The sequence below is a fragment of the Protomyctophum bolini genome (assembly GCF_963924005.1).
Source record: "Protomyctophum bolini genome assembly, chromosome: 1".
NCBI classification, from domain to species: domain Eukaryota; kingdom Metazoa; phylum Chordata; class Actinopteri; order Myctophiformes; family Myctophidae; genus Protomyctophum; species Protomyctophum bolini.
Window position 1 is genome coordinate 36,880,242 of NC_137862.1, and position 25,471 is coordinate 36,905,712.

At 44.2% G+C, this 25,471-nt stretch overlaps 1 protein-coding gene across 4 annotated transcripts in view; it reads right to left on the minus strand.

Moving 5' to 3' along the window:
- The window catches only part of ankrd11 (ankyrin repeat domain 11), a 164,945-nt gene that overhangs the window by 104,514 nt on the left and 34,960 nt on the right, over positions 1–25,471 (minus strand). For all 4 annotated transcript variants that reach the window (XM_080764527.1, XM_080764525.1, XM_080764526.1 and 1 more), the window contains exon 2: positions 6,153–6,246. The gene's annotated coding sequence lies outside the window, so the exon portion shown is untranslated. The remainder of the gene's footprint in view (positions 1–6,152; positions 6,247–25,471) is intronic.

A 25,471-nucleotide genomic window follows, 5' to 3' on the forward strand; every position in this document is an offset into this window, starting at 1 on the left:
GATGTCAAATGAAGACTGAACAGGTAGGTAGTTTAAATGTTTCCTTGCAAATAAATTGGTTATTACAGATCTTTCTAATTAGTAATTGTCATTGAACTGAAATGCAGTTCGAAGCGATCGTGCACTGAGCAATCCACCAGTGGAAAACAACGGTGTGAGCACATTTTAAAGCGATGGGGACTACACACCAAACTGGCTACAGGCTAGGCAAGATCATCAGATTGGGAGACGTTGGGTCTTAAAAGGTGTAATAAGTTGCTCCTGCACACAACACACAGACTACAGGCCTGGACATAGTCAGTTTTCACTTACGTTGGTGTGAGATAACGCAAGGCAACATACTCTGTCCGTTACGTTGCCATTCATAGTGTATCCAGTGCTTATGTATTCTTATGTGAACGTGAATTCCACCACTAGATGTATCCATAGTTGCCCGTTGCTTTAGTTTGGGATTATTTCTGAAGTGTAGTTGCTTATTTGGACTTGCTTTCATGATTCTTTTTGTTTTTAGATTAATCGGCATCGGTTCGATCAATCAATCAGACCGATTAATTGGTTCTATTAATCGGTCTGTCTTTACTGATAAACAAGCCCAAAGTAACAGCTTTAACAGATCTACAAGCTCACAATATTAAATATAAAGGTTACGGTTGTGCGGTTTTTCGGTATTTACGGTTGATACCGTTTCATATAATCTTTACGGTTTCGTCGGCTAAACCAGCCAAACCGTTTCCCCTGACATGAGTGTTGGGTGGCCGTGATTATTGTTTACGGAAGCAGTACATAGTATATTAATATCGCTAGTTTCCATGATCCATCCGTCCGATTTATCCGTTCGTTTGTGTGTTGCCGTGCTCTCCCCCGCCCGCCTCCCCGTTCTCTGGTCGAGCGGAGTGAGAAGAAAATGAACGTGCACCATGATGACAGGCAACACTGAAGCCAAGCGGCACACAAGTGCTAAATAATAAGCTAGCCGGGTCTGTGACTCTCTGTGTGTGTGTGTGTGTGTGTGTGTGTGTGTGTGTGTGTGTGTGTGCGCGCGCGCGCGCACACTGTGAACTGTGTCTGTGTGGTTTACATCAAGTCACAAAATCACTTGTTGCCATGGAAACCCAGCCAGTGGTTTACACTACGTTGCGAAAATCATTGCTGTGAATCGCTATGGAACAGAGCTATGCTGTGGACAGTAACAGAACAAATATGTTGCAGCTCAGCATTGCCAAAATATTCCTATCAGCAACTGGTCCACTCTCTGTCAGGCATGAACTAAACTCAGTGGATCATGCTGAAATAATGTGAGTTGTACACCGCTGTACGGCCACGCCTCCACTTCCAATATATAATTAATTATACGTCGCCGTAATGCGAAGCCCGTGCAGAAAATAGCCGATCTACAAGCTTACAGCACATCGTCGAGTCGTCCCGCATTGTTTATGGACTCGTTTCTGTCACATCATAAGCTACTAATATAATGGTTAAAATAAAATCACTGAGATCTACGAGTAGATGATAGATCAGAGTCAGACTGTCAGAGCAGACGATGCCGTTTGCCTGTGCCTGGAGGCTCAATACACTACGGTAGGCAGAGAGGGACAAAGCTGTTTGCCTGTGCATGGGGGCTCAATACACTACGGTAGGCAGGGAGGGACAAGACAGGCAAACAGATGATACATTACAATAGCGAAAGGGTATCTTGTGGCATTAGACTGTAATAGCAGTCTCTGATTAACAAAATGAAATAAATTCAAATAATGCGAACGCATGGCCACGTTAAAATGAATTAGCCGGTAAAACCGGAAACTGTGGTGTTTTGGTCATAGTAAACCGGGGTTTCTCTGGTAAGTAGAAGTAAGGTGTTGCTGTGTTTAACGTCCCGACTCCCTGTCACAGAGTGCCGTGGCTGTGCAGTGCTCCGCCTCCTTTCACAGTCACACTGACACACAGGTGCGCGTGCCGTGCACACACACGCCCACCTCCTGGCTGCTATGCAGAGTGCAGACCCAACTTTGAGAATAAATGAACGGCAAAAACAGGTGTGCCTGACTACTACCTACCTACTTTGCTTGTGTGACAATCGGTGGGATCTGAGTGCCAGCAAGTCTAACATGAATGAAACTTGTTATTTTGTTCTCGCATTCAAAATTCATAGGGGCTGCAGTGAGCAGGTTGGCGGTGTTGGGTGGACAAACAAACCAGGCGGTGGTGTAGGGAGGTCTAGTTCAATGTTATCTTATCCTCCGCCATGCTGGACCAGAGCCTAGCAACTCTAAAATTAGCCTCTTCATCTAAACACAGACTTTGGTGTAGCAGCCACTCTCTCTGATGGGAACTTGGCGTGTGGCTTGAACACAACACACAGGGACAGAACCAGAATGTGTGTGCATGTTAGCATTAGCATGATGCTAGGAAGAGAATACGATGGAGAACAGAGCCTGGGAAACAAACATTAAATTCCCACAGAAAAAATAACATGGGAGGGAAAGTCACAGTGTGCTCGTCTTCCTCCAAACATGGAGATATTATTCTGAATTTCACCATTCAGTGAAACCACTGCCATCCCTCAACAGTCAGTAATCCTAAAATTCCAGAAAGTCAGAAAGAACTGTCCTTTGAGTCTCTCTATCACACACAAATGTGATACTGAGAGAGACAGAGGGAAAGAGCAACAGACAGAGACTCAACAACAGTATAAAACTGTTCAGCATAGAAGCTCCTACCATCCATGCTCGACAATTTATCCTTTTCAATCTCACGCCCACATGCTGCTGCGTCTCCAGCTCAGGAGGCTAACTGGTCTGAACCACTGTCACATGGGATGCTGGCCTCCCACTCCTTGCCTGCTAACTGTGGCCCGCTGCCAGGTGGGAAACTGCTTGTGGCCAAAATCATACTGCAGTGCACACCAGCTGAAGAGCGTGGAAGAATTAGGGAACAAGCCACCTATCAAACCCTGATGAAAGTCAATGCCATGCACAGTAATCCGCTAAATGAACGCCAACCTCCCTCTCTGATCTTGCAGTGTGCAGGACAGAGAGCCTAGGTCGGGCTAACCCGGCAGGACAACAAAGCGCCGGCCCTATCTCTCTTCCTCTCTCTCTGGGTCCATGCAGCCCCGCTTGCAGACTTCACATTCCTCTGCTGAAGATGTGAGCGGCCTGCCATCCTGCTTGCTAATGGTGACTTACTCAGCTTCACAGAGCCGTGCCTGTTCTCCGCAAACAGACTCCTTCTATCTGCCATTAGTATGTGGCCTGCCTGAGGGAGGAGGGGGGCAGCGGGTGAGGAGAGGGGAGGAAGAAGTGAAGGTTGGGAGAACAAAGCTCCTATAGTTGTCTCCAGCCGGGCCGGGCCGGGCCAGCAGGGGAGAGTTATGTAATATGACTGGCAGGGCCCACTAGCCTGTTCACAGAGCTACCACACACTGAGAAACAGGGCCCTGCTTCAGAGTGGGTCCGGGGAGGGACGGACACTCAGACCTAAAGATATATAATATACACATGGAGAAAGAGAGAGAGAAATGTGAATACAGTATGAGAGGGCATGAACAACATACTGTATGCTGGGAATAAGCAGGTAGGAAAGAGCAATAGCAATCAAAGGTCTTTCATCTGTACGTCATCGCACACAGACACACACACACACACACACACACACACACACACACACACACACACACACACACACTTATAAATGTGGTTTATAAATGGCTTCGAGTCTGTGTTACTTCCTGTGTGACAGTGACATTACTGACCAATCCTTGGTATCTTTACCGTTCACGTGTGTTCAGCGAGCAGCAGCGCAACAACAAGAAGCTTGCAGCCTATTGTGTCACGCTGGCACTAATGAAACAAAACACTACACGGTGACAGTACAGGATTATCATTTCATTTCAAAACATTCAAGTATCAGAAGATGATGTAACCCAGGTAAAGTAATGTCACTCTGCATGTTTAACTAATGTTTTCCACATGTCCAGTGATTTCTGAAAAAGACATAGGCCTAACCTTTTTTTAATCATACCATCGTTGTTGATATAACATTATATTATGATGTACAGTAATATTATAGCAGCGTGTAGGCTACTTAAGGGCCAGTCAACTGTCTTCCGTTGGTTGGTTGGTGTGTGTGTGTGTGTGTGTGTGTGTGTGTGTGTGTGTGTGTGTGGTGTGTGTGGTGCGTGCATGTGTGTGTGTGTGTGTGCATGAGTGCGTATATATATAATATACAGTACTATTTACTGTAGATATTTTTACTGTATAATCTCTTGTGTCATGGTTTGGTAATCTGGCCTTTAAAAACAGAACAGCTAAAGCAACGTGACAGGTAAATCTATCTCAACTCAACCCATCATCTCTATTACACCAAGCTGGTGGCCAGATCTATTCTATATGACAACTGTTTTATACAGTATTCATTTTATATTTATCTTTGGAAAGCAAAACATTTTACTTGGGTACTAATATAGAAACATTGAACTTTGGAAGAGGGAGGTGACTTGAGAAACTGAGAATGGGAGCGGAGCAAGGGTTGCAGCAAGGCGCTTCCTGAGATGTAGAGGCACCCAAGAGAGACAGTGACACACAGAGAGATAGAGGTACAGGTATAGAGAGACAGACAGACAGACAGAGAGATAGAGGTACAGGTAGAAACAGAGAGAGAGACAGACAGACAGACAGACAGACAGACAGACAGACAGACAGACAGACAGACAGACAGACAGACAGACAGAGGTACAGGTAGAGAAAGACAGACAGAGGTACAGGTAGAGAAAGAGAGAGACAGACAGAGGTACAGGTAGAGAAAGAGAGAGACAGACAGAGCGATAGAGGTACAGGTAGAGAAAGAGAGACAGACAGACAGAGAGGTAGAGGTACAGGTACAGAGACAGACAGACACACAGAGAGGTAGAGGTAGAGAAAGAGAGAGAGAGAGATATGGAGGGAATGAGATAGTCAGGAACTTTCAGTCTGTCTCTGCTCACCACAGGCAAGGTGGAGGATTTGGAGCGGTTAAAAATAAAGTCTGATTCTGATTTACTGAGATGCCTGCCTGGAAACCATGTGACTTACATCACATGAGTAGAGGAGAGAGAGAGAGAGAGAGAGAGAGAGAGAGAGAGAGAGAGAGAGAGAGAGAGAGAGAGAAAGGGGGGTGGCATAAACACTACACACATTACACCCCCGGTGGCATACTAAGCTTTGTGATCAGTTTCCTTGGTTTCCACTGACAGTAAGCAGATATAGGCAGCTCAGAGTGGTAAACAGCAGCAGCAGCTCCCATTGGTTCACTGCCTCTGGCTCACTATGTGTATGGGGGAGGGAGAGAGACACAGGGAGAGAAAGAGGGGAAAGATAGGAGAGAGAGAGAAACTCAGGGAGCAAAGCTAGCTTCCTGTGCATGGTGGAGTGTGTCTGAGCCAGTGATGCAGATGTTTGGGAACACGGTTACATGATGGAAAGACTGCCTGCGTCACGGTGCCGTTCTCTGTCCCCGTGTCTCTGATCCAGCCTTAGAGAGATGACGATTCGAAGTGTGCTTCAGTTCAGCCCGACAACAGACAAAAAGTGAAATACAAAGACAAAGTCGAGGCCTAACTATGTACAGTATGTGTTTGTGTGAGAGAAGGATGTGCGTGGGGTGGTCGCTGCTGCTGGCCACCCGCTGGTTCTGCACAACAGAGACGGTGACCCACTTTCTTCAGTCTCGCTAATACACAAGCCATGAAGCCATACCATACACACATTACAGAAAGCCTTTGACAAAAGGACAGGAAGGCAGAGCCTAGGTATGCACTAAGCTCTGCTCTTAATACATGCATTCCAGTGGAGAGAGCTCAATGCTGTTGCTCTTTAAGCTTGCCTGTTGGTACAAGCAGTGCCCACACACACACACCCCCCCCCCCCCCCCCCCCCCTTGTATGTCTGGAAGAAGTGCATGGCTGGCCTGTCCTACTATGTATCCTATGTATTCCATCTAGTCAAAAACACTTAGCAGCTAGCTTTGAAAAACTATCCACAATTTCCACAATGTGTTTGTTTTGTTTTTAATCAAAATGGGCTCCATAACAGTAGCTATGGCAAAGGCATTGAGAGAGCATTGTTTGACAGTCAGGTGGAGAGTCATTTTCAGGAAGACAAGGAGAACGAACATACCGATTCCATGGCTGTGGGAGGATGTCAGGGGACTGGATTCCCGGTGAAAAAAAAAAAAAAAGTCTGCTTCCACTGCTGAAGAGTCCACAGAATCCTGAAAAACAAGAAGAAACCAGAACCAGGTATTAATTACGTGCACGGTGATAGGAGTTTCACATTCCTTATGATGGATGTGAGGCAGAGGAGGTCATGTTTCGCTCCCAGGATCACTTCTCTCTGGCAGGGCTCGAGGGCCCCCGACCCAGGCCAGTCAAGGGAGCCATGTGGAGGGCTGGCACATTGCGCCTGAACCCAAACACACCACAAGCCTTTCAGTCCCCAGAAGGATCCCCTCACCCTAATAAAGGGACTACTATACGCTGAGCATTCAGCGCCGTCCCCCATGTGTCACACACTTCCGCCTAATATATACAGATTTTCAACTGAAAAGCATGATGAATTGAAAATGTGGTGTTCTCTTCTCGAGACAGTGATACGACGACGGACGTATACATTAGCCCTTGGCCTGCAGGCGGCCTCCTCCTCAGTCATGTACCACAGGGAGGTCCACTGTCCTGTCCACAACCTTTTGTTCTGGCTCCATGTGTCCTGCCTCTGTGTTAGTGTCTCAGTGGGCGGAAGCAGTGCCCCAGCTCCATACGCCCCTGCATCTAACCCAAACTAACCCAAACCCAGCTGTCCCCCCAAACTCTCTCCCATCTCTGGCCCCCTGGTCCAGAAACACAGCCAAAGCCTAACCCCAGTGTCCCTGAGCCATGCCCAGTCCTGCTCAAGTTCCTATCCCCAGTTCCAGTTGCCCTGCCCCCCAGACCCATCCGTTCTCTCAGTCAGGACAGGGGTTTATCTGGATTTGGGAGGCAGTCAGGGGGCTTTGCAGGGGCCCAGTGTGGGGCTCTGAGGGGTGACATTCCTACATGGCTGTGCGACTGTCACCCAGGCCTGAACTCGCATTTCTTCCATGACACTGGTATAAAGTTAACAGTGAGAGACGCAGGGAGCAGGGGCGACTAAAGGGCAATACCGCCATGCCCAAACCAGTGTCTAGATTGGTTTACTTGCTCAGAAATATCTATAAATAAAAAATGTCAACACTCCAAAAAGGTAGTATAGGATTACTAGAGTAGTAGAAAGACTGAAAGACCAGGTAGGATGTCAGATGGGCAGACAGGCCCAGCTCTAGTGAATCACGACTCACTAATAGAGCCTTGTTTCCACTGGAATACCATTATATTATATACAGGTAAGTCATTTCCACATTACTGTGACTGTTTCCACGAGAGATAATATCACTGGTACAGTATGAGTGACTAACAGAAATAATATTAATAATACATCCAGAAGTGCCAAGTGGCCGACAGTCACTTTGATAAACCAGAATGAGTGCAACTGCTAGTTGAAAAGGGTAGCAATGTTCTTCATAAATAGTCTAGAATAGTTAAAGAAAATGAATGCACTTGCTCGTCGGGTAACCTGAAAGCAAACCCCACTTGCCCAAAAGTGGGCAACCATTAGTGTCAAAAACTGTCAATCTATGCATGCAAGATATATCTTTTCTTAGCTAACCTCTTACAGTTACGTCAACATTGCAGTTACGACAACCTTTTTTGCACAATGTACTCTAAAAAGATGGCTGTGTTGAAACCATTGTTAAGTTTTCACTGTCATCACTGTCCAGAGTCTCAACACAACCATCTATTATGATATTTTACAGCACTGTGTGCCGCCGTACATTGACAAGCTTGACGTGAACCCCACAGAGAATCTAGGTTGTATGTATCGTCAAGTAGGGTTGGGTGACGATACGAATCTATCGTCAATCGTGATTTTAGGATTTTTCTTTTGCTAAATAATATTAACCTACAGTGAAATAATGCAAAATGCGAATCAATTTGGGCCAGCAAAGTCGCAAAAGCGGCCGGGTGGAAAGTGGAAACCCCCTCCTCTCGTTCGTTATAATGGTATGCTCCTAGAGTCCCGTCAGCATCGGGGGGGAAGTTCCAAGTCATGCAGCGCACCGCTCTCTCATTCTGGCTGAGGGACGGAGGGAGCCTAATGTACTGTAGCCTACATGTTGTTTACGCTCCGGAGTCTTAATACACAGTCACACCAGAATGCACACTGCTGTCTTGTGTATCATCATCACAACCCAATGCATGACCCGTGAAGTCGGGGGGAAAAATAAAAAAGAGTGGATGGAGTGACAAATCATTAGCAACAACAACAAGCTAGGCTAACAGGCTGGTGGTTGTGTTAGCTATTAGCTTGTTGTTCATCTCCGCCTGTAATCTAGGTTATTTTGTTATTAGCCTGGAACTCACCTATGCTTTCTATGGCATAGGCAGCTACCGGCAGGATCCGCCGGGAGAAACTGTGCGCAGCTGCTGGAGATGAGACTAATTAATTAGAGTGACAGAGAGAGAGAGGAGTGTGTGTGTGTGTGTGTGTGTGTGTGTGTGTGTGTACGGGTGTGCGTCAATTTCACAAAGGTGCAGACGATCAGAAATCAGCAGAGAGTGATCGACGTTTGCACTACTCTATGCCGAATTGAAGTGGACTCGGACCCAGACTTTCTTTTTCTCCCTGGAAATAAAAATGTCTGGGTTTCCGAGGCTATTTTGTTATTGACAACATGAATGAACCCTGACACCAGCGCTGCAAAAACAGACAGATCTACAAGCTCTCAACGCAATGTAAACGGCGCTGCAGAGACGGTCGCGTCTGCGGTTCTCAACGAGTTTGTTTTTGCAGCGCTGGTGTCAGGTTTCGTTCACGTTGAATTATATTACGGAAGAAAATTAACTTTTACACAATATTCTAATTCATTGAGATGGAGCTGTATATAAAATCAGATCAGACAAGCTCAGTGAGGGCTCCAGTCCAGGCTAACTTGTCCACCGGTGCTACAAATGTCATCGTATCGCTATCGTGGCTAAACGTGTTGGTACTAATATTCAAACAAGATGTTTTAGGCCCTAACTGCCAAAGCAATACAGTATCACTGGGGTTCAGTTAAAACATGTTTTGCCACAAATAGTACAATAGAGCCATTTAACATTAGTCCCCAAACAGTTTGGTATATCTGTCAGTAATTAATTTCATAAACAACATTTTGGAGTTCAGTCCTTGCACTGTATCTCACTGCTAAACTTGTCCGCAGACTCCGCACAACGACCAGATTTTAATTAGCAGAATATGCAAATTCGTGCAATTCATATTGACGTGATCGAGATCAATGGTTCTCAAAGTGGTTTCTGGGATCCCACAGGAGTTCTGGAGAGGTTCCAGGGAAATGAGGAATGGTTTCAGTATTATTTCAACGGCTACATGTTAGTCCAATGAGAGAATGTATAAGAATGACCATTCAGATCATAGGTTTCACTCTCTCCACCTACAGTATAGAGTTGTAGAATTCTGTGCCAAAACTAATCTGATAACAACAATCTGCTCCTCATTGAGGTCTTAGGCACAACATATTTTCAAAATCAAATGTGGGTCCACAGTAGCCTGGCTTCAGCCCCTGAAACACTAGCCATGCATGCCCATCAAAAAATTTAATAATTTGAAGGTCCCTGACAAGAAACTAATGTAGTTCAGTGGTTCACGATATGAACTGGGGACCCCCCAAAATAATCATAATTGAACCCCCAACCTGCGACACTTATAGTTGTTGATTACTTTTGATGCAGTAATACAGTGGTTTTCAACCCATTTCATATCAAGGACCGTTATAAATTTGGCATTTGAGCCACAGACCACCATTTGATGAGATGTATCCTCTCAGACCCAAAACTTTGAACTTTGAATTTTGTTGTCGTTGGATAAGATCGTGTCTACAATTCCATGCCATGTTGATGTGGTGATCAAAATAATTCTTCTACATTCTCTAATTGTGTAGACTTCTTGTAAATTAAGTAATGCAGATGTTGTAACAATGATTTAGCCCTTCAGAGCATAAAATGAAACCAAATGGACCCAGTCATGGATTTGCATCCTCGCTTGTTGTCGATACACCCGGTAGCAATGTAGTGTGTTGCAGAGCACCTGACGTCCGAGCCCGCTCTTTCACTACCAATGGCTCCATGATTGATGAGGTTTTCCACCGTGGCGTGAATTGCATTATAAAACTTCCATGTGGTAGTAATCATCTTGGAGGCGTTGGTAGTGAAACGTAACCCAATCTGTGCCAGAACGAGATAATAATATTTTTGAATATATATCCCTCTAGGAAAACTTGAAGCTATTTCCACACACGACTGCCCCGAGTCACCGTCACTCACATGTGCTCGCCAGGCGGAACAGGCATTGACCACTGCCTCTGACGTCACTCCTTACACCTCCGCCGGACCCCATTCAAAATCGCTCAGTCCACAATCGACAGGCCAAGTCACCGTCACTCACATGTGCTCGCCAAGCGGAGCACACATCCACCACTACGACACTGCCTCTGACGTCAGTCCATACACCTCTGCGTTCCTCTGCCGGCCCCCATACAACTCTATGGTCCGCAAACGGCACCACGTGAGAGACACACGCTTTGTCTCACCACACTCAACATACGTTTGCACCGCCGGACACACACACACACACACACACACACACACACACACACACACACACACACACACACACACACACACACACACAGAGCTACGTCACACATACAGAGCTAAGTCACACACACAGAGTTACGTCACACACACACAGAGCTACGTCACACACACAGCTACGTCACACACACACACACACACACACAGCTACGTCACACACACACAGCTACGTCACACACACACTGCTACGTCTCACCCACACACAGCTACGTCTCACACACACACAGCAACGTCACACACACACACACACACACACAGCTACGTCACACACACAGCTACGTCACACACACAACTACGTCACACACACACACACACACACACACACACACACACACACACAACGCAGGGGTGACGCTCCTATTACGAGCTTCAGTACAGTACACATACATTTACCCTGGGTGTGCGTGTGTCTACGATGTGTGGCCATCCACTACTACATGTGAAGGGCAGAATAATGAGTTTAAAAACACAGCTGAAACATGAAGTGGAGGCCGTCAAATCAGAATTAGCTTCTTCCCATTGCCGCCGCAACGCAACCTAGAGCTGAGCCGCCCGAAGGTAAAAAAGCCTACTATTCTGAATCCATTCTAAGCATTAGTTTTGCACAAGAAACTAAAAGCGGCCATAGCCGTCATCAGAAATGTGATGGGTCAGCACATTTTGGCAAGTGGCCGTTTTTAGCCCAAGGAGTGTTTTTTGTGCAAAACTACAGCTTGGAATGGATTCAGAATCATGAAAACCCCCTAGTTTGACATGCCACATGCTATATAACGCATAATGAAGATTTGGTCTTGCCTTATATAGGATGTTACTGGTAGGATCACATATAAACCCCTTTAAAAATAATTGCTCAATACCGACAGCCGATCAGCAAGTGGATTCATGAATGTATGTATATAGACAATATTTTAGGCCAAAAAAAAATACTATATACCAAATTTCACACTTTTAAGTCAGAATGGCAGGGGGAAATTGAAACGAGCACAACAGACTTAGTTGCTCACTGGTGAGTGCAGTAAATTATAGCAGATATACAAGCTTACAGCGCGTAGCATTCGTGACAATCTGTGAGCTTGCAGATCTGCTATTTACTGCGCACAACTTTGGCACGCAACATAGTAGACCTATAGCCGAGGCCAACGCTTCAGTGTCTGGTTACATTCAGCAGCGTCTACGTGGTGCATTCTGAGCAGCTGATCGATGTAAAAATGATTTGAGTGGGAATGATGCTTGGTAGTTTGCTGCATTTTGATGACTTCATGTCATTCCACCGTGGCCATGCCATTGCTACATACACCCCTCTTATTAACTTTTTTGCAGATCCGAACTGATCTCATAAATGTGGCCCATATGAAGTCCTCAAGACGGAAATCTATCCAGGAGACGGAAATCCTTAAGCCCTGGGAGTAGGTATAAAATTTAGTATTTAGCTTATAAGTTATAGCCTATATCTCGGCTTGAATTAGTTATTGATTGTAGATTGACTAGAGTGAGACTCTCCCACCGCAAATAAAGTCCCAAATAGGGCTGCAGCTATCGATTATATTTGTAGCGATTATTCTAACAATGAATTATTTGATTAGATCGAATAATGAAGATTGAAGAATTTTATCAACAAACCTCCCCCTGGCTAGCCGGGGCACCTGGTGGAGGGGAAAGGAACTGGTCAGAATAACGTGATCCTTCCACGCGCTATGTCCGGCTGGGGAAACTCTCCCCTCTCAGGTGAAAAGCAGCAGCTTGGACTCCTTATGCATAGAAGGAAGCATGAGGTCAGTCCGCTGCCCCCAGGTTGGCAGAGTAAGTGTGGCGCCAAGGATTACATTAGATAATCGACACTGGGTGAGAAAATGGGTTACAAAATTGTGGGATAAAACATTTAAATAAAATAAAAAAATTAGAAATCCATTAACCACTTAAGCGTCCTTATATACTTCATTGTATAACAGTCTAGTGCAATAGTTTTGAAATTAGTCGATCTAGAACGCTAATTTATATATATTTTTCAATGACATACTGTACCTAAAAAGGGATTGATTATTCAATATTCAATCAAATTGATTTTATAATCAATTAAATCAATCAATCAATTTATTATGTTGTACGCCTAGTCTCAACCAGTAGTTAACAGTAGTTGTGTGTTAGCGTGTCTCTCTATCAACACCAGGCAGGGTTTTCCCAGCGGGAAGCACAGGGTTGGTATAATCCTGTCAGGAGACTAAACACAGAACGGCACTGCCCTCCTAATGCAGCGATAGCATACAGCCAAAACAATCCCTACTGATGATGACCACACAGATAAGGTTGTCATAGGGCTGGGCAATTAACTGCAAATATATCTAAACCCACAATTAGAACCAATTGCAGTAACCCTGATAATCTTAGGTTAACGGAATAATCCAGAAGCAAAATATTTTTTTCTTATACTGTGTATCAATATTGAATAGTTTGGCCATTTCAATTTTGTTCATAAATTATTGTAATTTCTTTTGTAAAAACAACATTCTTTGTTTCATAAATATGTACTTTTCTTGTCTAATTTTCACACAAAAGGTTCAGTACTGTCCACAATCAAACATAAATGGTGTTGGATGCAGTACAGTGCTTGCCTTGTTCCAAAAAAATAAAAAAAATCATAACCCTTCAGTGCCATTTCTGTATATTATGCATGTTTATGCACTCGGTTTTCATACTCATTTCATTATGTGAAGCACTTTATGCTGGATTTTCTGTATGAAAGTGAAATATATAATAATTTTAATATTATGATTATTATTATGATTATAGGGCAAGCGAATAATGAAGGCTGAGCAACCCACACACACATTTGAGCAAGCCCCACCTCAGCGTACAAGTACATGATAGGACACTGTCCTTCAAGCAACACTTAGAAGAAGTTAAGACCAAGGTGTCATCAAGGGTCTCTCACTGCATGACCTGCACGGCGAGTCGCCGCCAAGACACTGGATTTACAAATATCCACGCAAGTGACTTTTGTGCCCGGACAAGTCAATGGGAAATGTTCTTGTCTGAAGGACAAGTGCCTCAAAAAGTTCATGATAAGCCCTGCCACAGGCAATGTATGATTCTAAAGACACCGTCACCGGGCATGCATAGCAAACAATAAAAACTGGTGTTGTTAGCTTAGCTTGTTGCAATGCTAACGTGTTGGCACTCGCTCCTCGTCTCGACTTCACGGCCGTGCATTGAAGCACGTCGGGTGATGAGACAGCAGTGTGCATTCGGTTCGACTGTATATGCTACTGCGGGCTGCTGCTTGGGCAGGAGCATACCATTACAAGGGGAGGAGGGGTTTCTACTGGCGGCTGCAGGCTACTTTTGAAGAGTTGAATTTTCGATAAGGTTGAGTATTATTTAGCAAAATAAAAAATAATATGAAATCACCCCGATAAATCGCATAATAAAAATATTCAGTGATAGACTCATCCAATCCACGATTGCCGATATATTCGTATCGTCACCCAAACCTAGTTTCAACTAAATAAAAAAAAGTCTATCCATCCAAACAACTGCAATTATTTGCCAATTATGGTGAAATCAAACCCACGGACTGAATGAGAACGGCAACGTCCTTGCAGAGGACCAAAACATAATTCACTCTCAAATAGCCTCAGAGCACTATTGTCTTATTACGGTAGTAAGTGAGTTGAATGTTAAAGTACGGTAGTAATTAAACCACTATGTTTCTAATTCAGTTACCTTTCCCAGGGTTAACAGTGGGCCCAGTCACACAGGACTCTGGTGACGATGTTGGTTTCCAAATTCAATATGTTTACATGACTGGAGACAGACACTCTGGGGGGCATTGACAGGCTCCTTAGTAACGGCTGCTTCCTAACTAATTAGCTTTGACTCAGCAGCACCAAGAGTGTGTGGGAAAGGACACACACACACACACACACACACACACACACACACACACACACACACACACACACACACACACACACACACACACACACACACACACACACACACACACACACACACACACACACACACACACACACACACACACACACACACACACACACACACACACACACACAAAGCTGCTGACAAGTCAATGTTGCCACAAAAGAGAACTCAAATCCTCAGATACCAATCAGCAGCATGGCATGGATTTTTAAGGTGAGCTACATAAAGTGACAAGGATTACACACAGACAAATGCATATATTTTCAATGGGAGCTGGGTGATTACCTACACACAGTGCAAACACAATAGCAGTGGTTGAAGGTCAGAGTTGAAAGGCCAACCAACCCCCTACTTAAAGCAGGTTTCCATTTAGACAAGCGTTGCCTCACTACACAAACTCAAGATTAACACCTAGGACGAAGTATCGTCGTCTTATCTATAAGTAACCATATAAAAGGGACGCAGACCGACAGACACCCGGGTGCACCATGCCACAGGTACTCCGACACGGGTACAACGGATATTGCATAACCAAGTGGGGCATTCATTTTCCAACTTGCATCGTTCAGAACTTGCATTGTCCCTGAGTAGGCACATCAAACTGCCTCATTCACACATGAGCAGAAGATTTGATCCTCACATCTGTCACGCTGTTATGTGGGAGTTGCCAACATGTGCATTTACTATCCACTCCAGACACCACGTCTTGCCTACTCATTTCAATTTATGTCAGAACAAGTCTGAGAAAGACATTCTTCAATTGTGCTTCATGTGTGGAAGGGCAGCACCAGACAATGTCGACTTGATTCCCCCAAACATTTTCCAGAGTTCATACGTGAAAGAGGCTTAAGTTATCTTGACTATACGTCGAATTGTCTAGTGAGTCTATATATCGGGAGCAGATCGGGAGGCCCCGTTCATAGCGTCATCATTTTAATCATTAATTATTATTAAAAAAATAAAAAAATAAAACATTTATTATTATTTTTTCAGTGTGTATTATCGGACTTCAAAGCATGAACAGCATACAGCACAGCCAAGTAGAAAAATACACAAAAGCAGCTTGATTAAAGAATAATTTTACTTCGTCTTGAAATTACTGTAAGCTGGTATAACTGGTAGGCAGCATAGGATATACAATGATGCAATCGCAACTCTCAGCGCTGCTAGTGCAGTGCGCACACCGGGAAGTGGGAACAATTACAAACAAACACAGGTCAACATGACATGACAGGTCAAGTACCTGCAGTGATTATTAGCTGCTGCCAACTAGTGGTAAGTGGACGTACAGGATGAGGCTGAATAATTGACAAGGCTGATTGGAAGGCTGCGATGCAATGCAATATTACTACTACTACTAGAAATAATTATAATTACATTAAAAAAGGCCCCTGGAAGCTCGAGGCCCGTTTCAATTGAAACGATTGAAACATATATAAGGCCGCCACTGATCGAGAGATAATTCATGTGAAAGGTGTGAAAAAGGTTGCTGGGTGCAAACTCTAGTGCACACCAGACACCACACAGACAATTCAGCTCATGGCACCGTTTTGTACCTGCGTTAGAGGAAATAATAGGAAATAACTCTCCATGCAAGGAGGAGGCAGCAGCGTACGTGACTCATGCTCAAGCAGAATTGGGAACAAAAACAAAGCAGTGTCGGGTTACTATAGTAACATGACAGCACACTGTAAATGAGGAACAGGGGTGAGACAACACAAATGCACGCTATTAATGTTAAATGAATAGCGTGTTTTGCTTTACATCGTGTAAGTGCGATTAACATTGCAAATGGGATTGTTCAAACACAAATAAAGTCAACACGTGAATGCAGATTCAGATTGAATTGTCCGTCTTTCCGCACCTCTCCCACCCCCCTTGCCGACAAAAAACGTGTAAATACAAAAACTAATTGTAAAACATGTCATTTTCCTGCTGAAGAGGAAGCGATCAATTAAGCTTACATGCGTAATGAGGTTGTGCATGCTATATAAAACAGCTACATATGTTTCACTGTTTTTCTTAATCGCTCGTCTTTTAAAAATAAATGCAGACTAGAGCAGCCATATGCAAGTTGTCTAGACATAGTCAATCTGACACTCATAACTACTTTGCTTTTAAATGGTCAGAGTGCGATGCACAACTGCATATACGGTTTCCATGTAGCTCTCAAATAATGATTTATGGATCATTGCTTTTCAACAGCACATATCGGTCGGACAGCAACCACTAAAGAAGGCTTAATTGTCATTTAGTCAAATGTTGCAGTCACTGCCCTGTTTTGTGAAAGACCTTCTAACATTTTCACTGTGCAGTTCCACATGTTGACAGAACTAGTTGCTCGGGCTGAACAAGGGTAACAGCCAACCAGACAGCCCCAGCCACCTCACAGCGTGCCACATCATAACATGTTCCGGCCTCGTACATCTGCTTTTTTAAATTGTGAGTATGTACAACGTTACATTAACAGGATTTGACTGAAGTAAAATGAGATGTGTCCATATGCCCGCTTTCAAAATACTGGGTGCATTTCTGTATGACGTATATGCTAATCTCAGCCTATTCCTCAGTGGTATCTGCCCTCCATAGAGTTGGCCTTTTGCACATGACCATTCATTCTATATTCCGTTTTGATATTAAAGTTTGGAAGAAAAATGCATCCGCAAGTGGTCAAAGTCAGTAACGGTTTCAAATTAAATATCAAATCGGTTTGACATTTTTACACTGGCCCAACACTAGAATATAGCTTCACTCCAGGATTGAAATGTCAAACTGTTTCAAACACCATTTGTGTCTCGGGGCTAACCTTTGCCTTAATATGTCATGAAAATAGCCTCCATCCTACATCCTTAGACTCACTAAATAGAGAAAGGACGCAATCAAGTCACCATCCGGGGGTTCTGGGATGCAATACTGTACTCTGTACTACTGTATGTACGTCGTTGAAGTAGGACTCATAACATGTCCCTGGGACCCATCTAAAAGACCACCCCTGGGTCCTGGGACCTATTACATTGAAAACCTATTTACATAACTGGAATATATATATATATATATGGAAATATGTATGAACGTATCTGCATGATTACTGGACGTGTCCCTGTTAACAGCTGAAATATCAGCACTGTTTTAGACCCAAAATAGTCCCCAATAGCATAGGAGACATTGCTATACTTCAGCACTTGTAAGAAGAGGGGGGAGTAGCACATGTGTGTGCATTCAAGGCAGCTCCCCTACAAGTTCTTCAAAGCATTGCTGAGTGAGAGAGCTGGCGAGACCAGCCCTAGTTTTAACACGAATCTTCAAGCACATTCACAGGCTACCTTTGACGCAGACAGAATAGGGGCCATGTCTATGTCTTCAATGTCTCTCAGAGAAAGTATGACACTATCAGAACAGCACAGCATGCAAATCCATAGCAAGCTCAGACAATACACTAGCATTTAATGTCCAGGGAATCAGATCGGGACACTGTCCGGTTTCTATTTTATTTTAATGTCATTTCCTTTCACAGAACATGACAAGATTTGAAATTTGTAATGTACATAGACATTTAACTTTAGACTATCATTGCACAACTGACCACTGTAATGGAAACTGGAACTATAAGAACTATGGTAAAGAAAAGAGATCAAACTTTCAAAATCAAATAGCCTTTCCTAATTCCTATACCGTTTTGACGACGAGCTACAACATGAGCCATCCTACAAATAACATTAGTCTCTATGTAGTGTGAAGTTGTGTGTAAGAAATAAAAATAAGGTTACTTGGAACTAGTCTACATTATTACGAAAGGGAAGATGGATTGTTTGTGTTTTAATAATGTTTCGCTTATGAGCCATTTATCACCCAAGTTCAAATCTGTGAATAAAAACGGTACTACTAATACAAACTGCAGAATTAATTAACTGTTTTACAGTGATCAAATCTCATTCTCCAAACACCCCAGGAGGCTTATTACAGAGACTTAGCTCATGTGAGATGGAAGCGTCAAGTCGATTGCATGTCCTACTGTGTTGGATATTTACGATCACACATACAACACCACCGGTTAATGTCTGTATAATTTCAAGGTTACAGTGCATGTGTGAATGCATGTATGCACTATGTCAAAGATGTATGGCAGGTGGCTTGTGATTGAAGTGTTTTCCAATAGTTTCATTACATTTCAGTGAAGGTGGAAAACATAAACCTCGGCCCAGCCAATGATGGTAGAAGAAAATACAAACTGCACAGTGCAGGTTGAGCTCCGGATTGTTTGTCGTCACAGAAAAATCACACCTGTGTGAACCAAGTGGCGCAACTCCCCTCTCTAAAAGCTGAATAACTCATAATCTACGGAGCTCTCCATGGTTTGGTCCATTAGCGCGATTTTCGGAGGTTTTTGCTGATAATCCGGTGGTCTAGATGGAAACATTGGCGCTTTCTAGAGCAAGGATGGCTATATTTTAGGTCGCTAGCATTGACGCTAATTATGTAGCAACAACGTCCACACACGGGTGCGTGCGCACACCAGTGGTGCACGCACACATGCACGGCACTACACACACGGGTGCGGGTGCACACCAGTGCTGCACGCGCACTCATGCGCACACCACTCGTGCTCATTTGACGTACGTACGTACACAGGTACACGGACAAAGCTGGATGTAGAAGTGGTTGCACCACTTAAAAAGCATTGGTTGTATGCATGCTGAGGTGTTATGTCATGTGTTTGTGTGTACGGTGTGTGCAAGAAAAAGAAAGAACGCAATCCTAAATGCACCACTGGGTATTGTGGGATTAGGTAGTCGATGGGGGCTCTAATACTGGCCCTGGGGCACCACCATGTTTTCTGCAGCTTCTCGCCTGTCACCCCCCCGCCCCATCCCCAAGGCTTTAGATTACAGGAATAGCCGCCATTTCCACAATCTGGCATCATAGCTGAATCTATCTGGGAAATCTAGACCATGAGGCAGACTCACCTAAACAGACACACACACACACACACACACACACACACACACACACATAACCCTTTGTGGCCCCCAGAGCTATAGAACACATCCCTAGTCAGCCTTGTGTCTCGTTGTCCTATCAGAGAACAGATCAGAGCCAGCTGAAAGGCAACCTGGGAGGCCAGCTATGACCTCTGTTTGAATACATAAAGTGCATCACAGTCCACACATGTACACCATTCATTCTGACCACTTTTTTGACTGCCAACTAGTGGTGGCTTTGAGCATCGCTTTTTCCACCAATGCATTGTGAACGGGAGGTACTCTTATCTTGAAAAGGCTTTTGGCCGGAAACCACTGAGTCAGGATGTAAAATCCGCTATTTAACATGTAATTTAATACACTCAAAAAATACTTTTGATAAGCGAAATATTATCGTTTGGATACATCAGACACAAACCAAGCTTGCATTTTGGTCTAAAAAGCGATTCCGAGATATTTACATTCTAAGATGCTGCGTCCCATAGCAAGCATAAGCCAGCAGAATTTTCATTTCCGGTTTGTACCGGAAATGAAAACCGGAGCGAAACCGGAGTGTTGCACAGGGAAACTGGACACAGCTGAGATCCCGAATTAATTGATATTAAAAAAGGAGTCATTAGGCGTCAGTGGCAACAGGGTACATTAAAGAAAGGCGACAGGAGGCATCACTTGGCACTGTGAAAAGGAAAATCTCAGTATAGTGAAAACAGTTTGCAGTGCTTATTGAAATGTTTAAAACAATGCTAGTAATTGAATGGCCGGTTACTAGTGGTGGAGCAATTACAGGTGTGTGTAACAGTCTGATCTCTGGGGCTAATCTGGTAAAGCGGTGGATCAATCAGCCACATTCCCTGTACATGTCAGTAGGCCATTAGGCCAAGGAAGGAAGTAATGTGGTGGTGAAAGCACCACAGATGGTCCACATTGTAGATAGTCCCAGACATCAACTACAGTCATTCTCCAATTTACCACCCGGGGCAATCGTCTTGAGATAGCCATGCATTTGCACAGTGAATTATAGGCATGTACGCTCTTTTTTTAAATGAACTTCCTATGGAGCAATCCGATATCCGAGTGGTTAGGGACTAGGGAGCATACTATGGGCTCATATAACTGACAGCGAGTCCCCAGTTCGATTCCCGGCCAGCTGGACCATTAGCTGCATGTCACTCCGCTACTCTCAGTTTCGTGTTGCTATCAAGTTAAGGCTCAGAGGAATCTATACTTCCTCTACAATGAAGTACAGTCGTTGCTTGTAGGACTGTCCCCAACTCAGGATTGATCTAGTCGAATCAGAGGAGGGCGTTTAATGTGACTGACTCGTCAACAAGTGGTTTTTATATAGACTAAGGGCCGATTCATACTCCTATTTTACCGCTGTTTCGATGCTGTAGTGCCGAAATGATTTCGGCTCGTCAGAAATTTCCAGTAGCACCGAAGAGGACGGTACCCCCCCCCCCCCCCCCCCCCCCCCCGAACCTCAAATGACGTCACATTGAGCCGAACCGACTTTTATTCGGCTCTAAAATAGGAGTATGAATGGGCTCTTAGTCTTTGTGACCTTATTGGAGGCTACAATTGCAAGTGTTTCAGAATATTTCAGTGCTGATTTAGAGCACATTATATAGTGAAGTGCAACAGAGCCACATGAATATGTTTTGAACATTTAAAAGTAATTGACAACAATCCTATGTAGGACTACATACAGTTCGGAGTACTGTATGTATCAAAGACCAACATTACCGAAATGTGTACCTGATAATTGCAGTCAACGTTTTATCAGAGATACAGCTGTGTGACGACATCTGCAGTGCTACTTTAGCCAGCATGAGATTGTTAAGCAAAAAAATAAAAAATAAATAGGCCAGTCAATCTAAGCTAAAAAGGGGCATGACCCAAAACCTAGTAAAGTCAAGGTTTCTGATCCTTAGGGTCATCCAACCAAATAACATATTAAAAATTGTTTTATTGAAAAGTTGTGGATCTCAATGTGTTTTTACTGGTTAAATAAAAAATTATAATCTGTGTCAACTGACGGAGTTTCGACTGACTCATCAACTTTCAGGGGACAGCCCTAGTTGTTTGAGAGTTCTATCAATGTCTCTGCACTCAGCAAAAACATCATAAACGATGTAACCAACAGGCAAGTTGCAACGTGCTGTGTGCCCCTTCCACCCCCAAATAAAAACAACACTACTCCAGTGAGACACGCTGAGCGGTGTGCTGCTCTAATGTCATAGTAGAGAGACCAGAACCATAAGATCAGCAGGCCTGACGTTCCCTGTGAATTTTTAGAGCGATAGCAAGAGAGTGGTGGATTTAAAAATAAAGTATGTTGAATCGAGCTGCTACATGAGAGAAGGTGAGGTTATGACTTCCCCCCTGTGTTCTGTAGTGCAAAACCCAATGTAATTGGTGACCATGGAAGACAGGAACGATGCAAGTTGAAAATGCACGCCCGACCTGTTGTACCTTATGTCCCAAACTACTCTGCCCATTACAGTGCTAACAACGTTATCATTAAACACAGGAACATCTTTGACGTTCAAATTTGCCCCTTACGCACAAGATCGGTATTGGCCGATCATGAGAAAAACAATCGGTGATCGGTCCCCAAAAACTTCAGCATCCATAATGGCTACACGTGACACATATTAGTACTTTACCTAGTGTCTTGCATTACTCTATCATGAATATAGTACTAACCTATGAGAAATGCTGCACAGCGTAACAGCACTGTAGATGCCATATGTAACCATAAGAAAAACATGACTTTACCAAAAGGATACATATGGATTAGGGCACAATGTAACTGCAACATGCCAGTAGTAGTACTAATGACTTCATCATGCATCATGAAATGCACTGTTCGCTGCAAAGAGAAACAGCAGTAAAAAGAAAAAGAAAAAAAGTAGGCCGCATGAAATTAAATAGTGATGCAGATGAAGATTCCTGTTGTTAAGCTCTAGTATCCATCCCATGTGACTTTTAGAATGAGCATACAGTATGCAGAAGTGAAACCTACATTAGATTAATGTCTCCGTCATTGGGTTTGTCAAATGGGCCCCTCGCAGGCTCGCATCATTGATTTGGTTGAGTAATGTTAGAAATATCATGACCTAGCATCACATAGGCAGAATATTGTAGCCAATATGGCCAGCTGACTGACACACAAATAACTATTCCAGAATTTCCCTGAGACGTCATTGGCGTAAATGAAACATGAGAAAATGCCAAATCAGCCTGTTTGTCAGGAGATTCAACACTGTAGCTAGCAACATTGAAAAATAATTACCAAGTAAACTCTCTATATACCGTATTCAAGTCCCTGCATCCAATCTTGCCATCCTATCTCTGCCTAATGCATTAGCATGTCATGGGTGAAGTGTCAATAACAGCAGGCCAGTGTATAGAGGACCATCTCAGCAGAGCTTCGGCACAGCGAATGCTTCTACGTTCAGTCAGAACCGCAAGCCACGACTGACACAGGAAGCAGCAGCAGTTCAATACGACAGCCCGGGTCCAGCCGTATGCTGTATGTCAAAGCATCAGGTATCAATGCTTATTGAAATATATCACTAATTAGATCCAGTCATCCTATCTGCCCTGCCCAAACACTGGACAGAAACCTGACACCGAATAGAGGGGGCAATGTGGAAAGAGCTAGGAGGAGGCAGGAGGGAGAAAGACGGGGGAGGGAGAGAGAGAGAGAGAGAGAGAGAGAGAGAGAGACACCACACCTCTCCTCCTACTCTTCAAAAACATCTACATTATTGATCAGACTGCCTGCCTTCTGCAGGGGAGGGCCCCCCCCCCCCCACACACACATCGGGCAGCAAAATGCTCATCGTCTCCATCATAGTCTAGTTACTGTTACTTACACCACACACACACACACACACACACACACACACACACACGGTACTAGGGCATCAGGCTAAAGGATGGGAATTAGGAGGAGGAGAGGAAAGAGGAGAGTAGGGGGGAAAACAAGTCGAAATAAGATGCCAGATGGCCAGGAGGGGTGGATACTAGTCAAACACAACCCTGCTAAATAAAAGGCTGATATTAGGTGAAGGGAGAGTGAGAGAGAGGCGATAGAAGAGGAGGTGCAGCCAGAGAGGGAGGGAGGGAGGGAGGAATAGAGGGCCGCATTGAGAAGGCAACAGCAGCGGCAGCACTCGTGACACAGTTAGCAGCAGTGCTTGTTTGTTCAGCACAGCCATGCCGCGCTGAGCTCAACGCTCGCTCACAAGCCTGCTCACTCACTTCCAATCTTCTGCTGTTGTCAAGGTAACCGGTTTTCTGTACAGGAACATAAATAAATAAATAAACCCCTCACATTAAAAAAGGAATACAAAAAATAAATGACTTTTCAAACACTGAAACATACCTAAAAAGGCACATTGGGGCTTCTAGTGTACAAGATTTATGGTGGGAATTATATTCAGTTTAGTGCAGAAAACGTGCTCTTTCCTAGCGAACGGTGTTCTATGCAGCCACATCCACGTTCTCTCCTATAGAAAACGGTTGTGAACACAACAGTATGCAGACTAGTAATGGAAATGCAGTTATGGGCTGCTTCCCTGGACATGACACTGACTGTAACCGTTATGTAACAGTTATGGGCTGTAACAGTTATGGGCTGCTTCCCTGGACATGACACTGACTGTAACCGTTATGTAACAGTTATGGGCTGTAACAGTTATGGGCTGCTTCCCTGGACATGATACTGACTGTAACCGCGTCATGTCGTAATGGGCTGAACACACACACACCCCCTTCAGCATGCATAATATCTATTCTACACAGTGCAATCCGCAAAAGCGGATAATAAGAGCGTGTGTGTGTGTAGGTACTAGGTAGGTGTGTGTGTGCGTAGTGCGTACGTGTCCTTCAAGCTCGTTGTCAATTTGTAGATCGAGTTTTTATATTAAAGTATAAAATAAGGCTGATTAAAACAGGAAAACAACACAAATGCCATATCACAATATCAAATGCCCAAATCTCTGATATCTACACGATCGTATCAATTTCAATATATTGCCCCGCCCCACCTCATAGACATGACCTTTTCTAGTTTTTTGACCACTCAAATATGCTTTACAATATATTTCACATTCACATATTTACAATACACTATAACTAAAATGCCAAAATGCATGGATGCACCTGGGACGTATCCTCAGTGATGCATGTATCCTGAGGTCAACAGGGTTTCGGGTCTCTCAACATCATACCCCTCACTCAGGCGACCCAGCCGGGAGTGATCAAGTCCCGACTTACGTCCCAGTAGCTACCCTCAATCAGTCCCACTAGGGAAAAACCAGGGGCACACAATCCCTTGGAACTACTCATCTGCAAACAGACAGCGGGGGCAACCTTGCACAGCACCTACATGCTAATCGGGAGAAGTTCATTGTCTTGATCAAGTACACTTCAACATGCAGCCAGGAGGAGCCAGGGATCGAACCAGGAACCTTACAGCTCCCAGACGGCTGCTCTGTCTCCTACTCCACTACTCTATCTCTACCGCTAGCTGTTAGCATAAACCCCAGTTCCCAGTGCGCGTTCACTTTAAAAAGTCAGAGTTTGCCCGCCCCCCCACACTATCACTACACACACTCTAGTATCATTGGACACTCTTTACTTTTCGTCAGAAGCTTTTACATGGCGGCAGCGTCGCGGTACAAGGGCACAAATTAAATCCGATGTGGATGGCAGAAAATCCACCAAGGACAGCGATCCTAGAATCCGATTTATGGAGGCTTGAAAATCCTCCTTTCAACTGCTT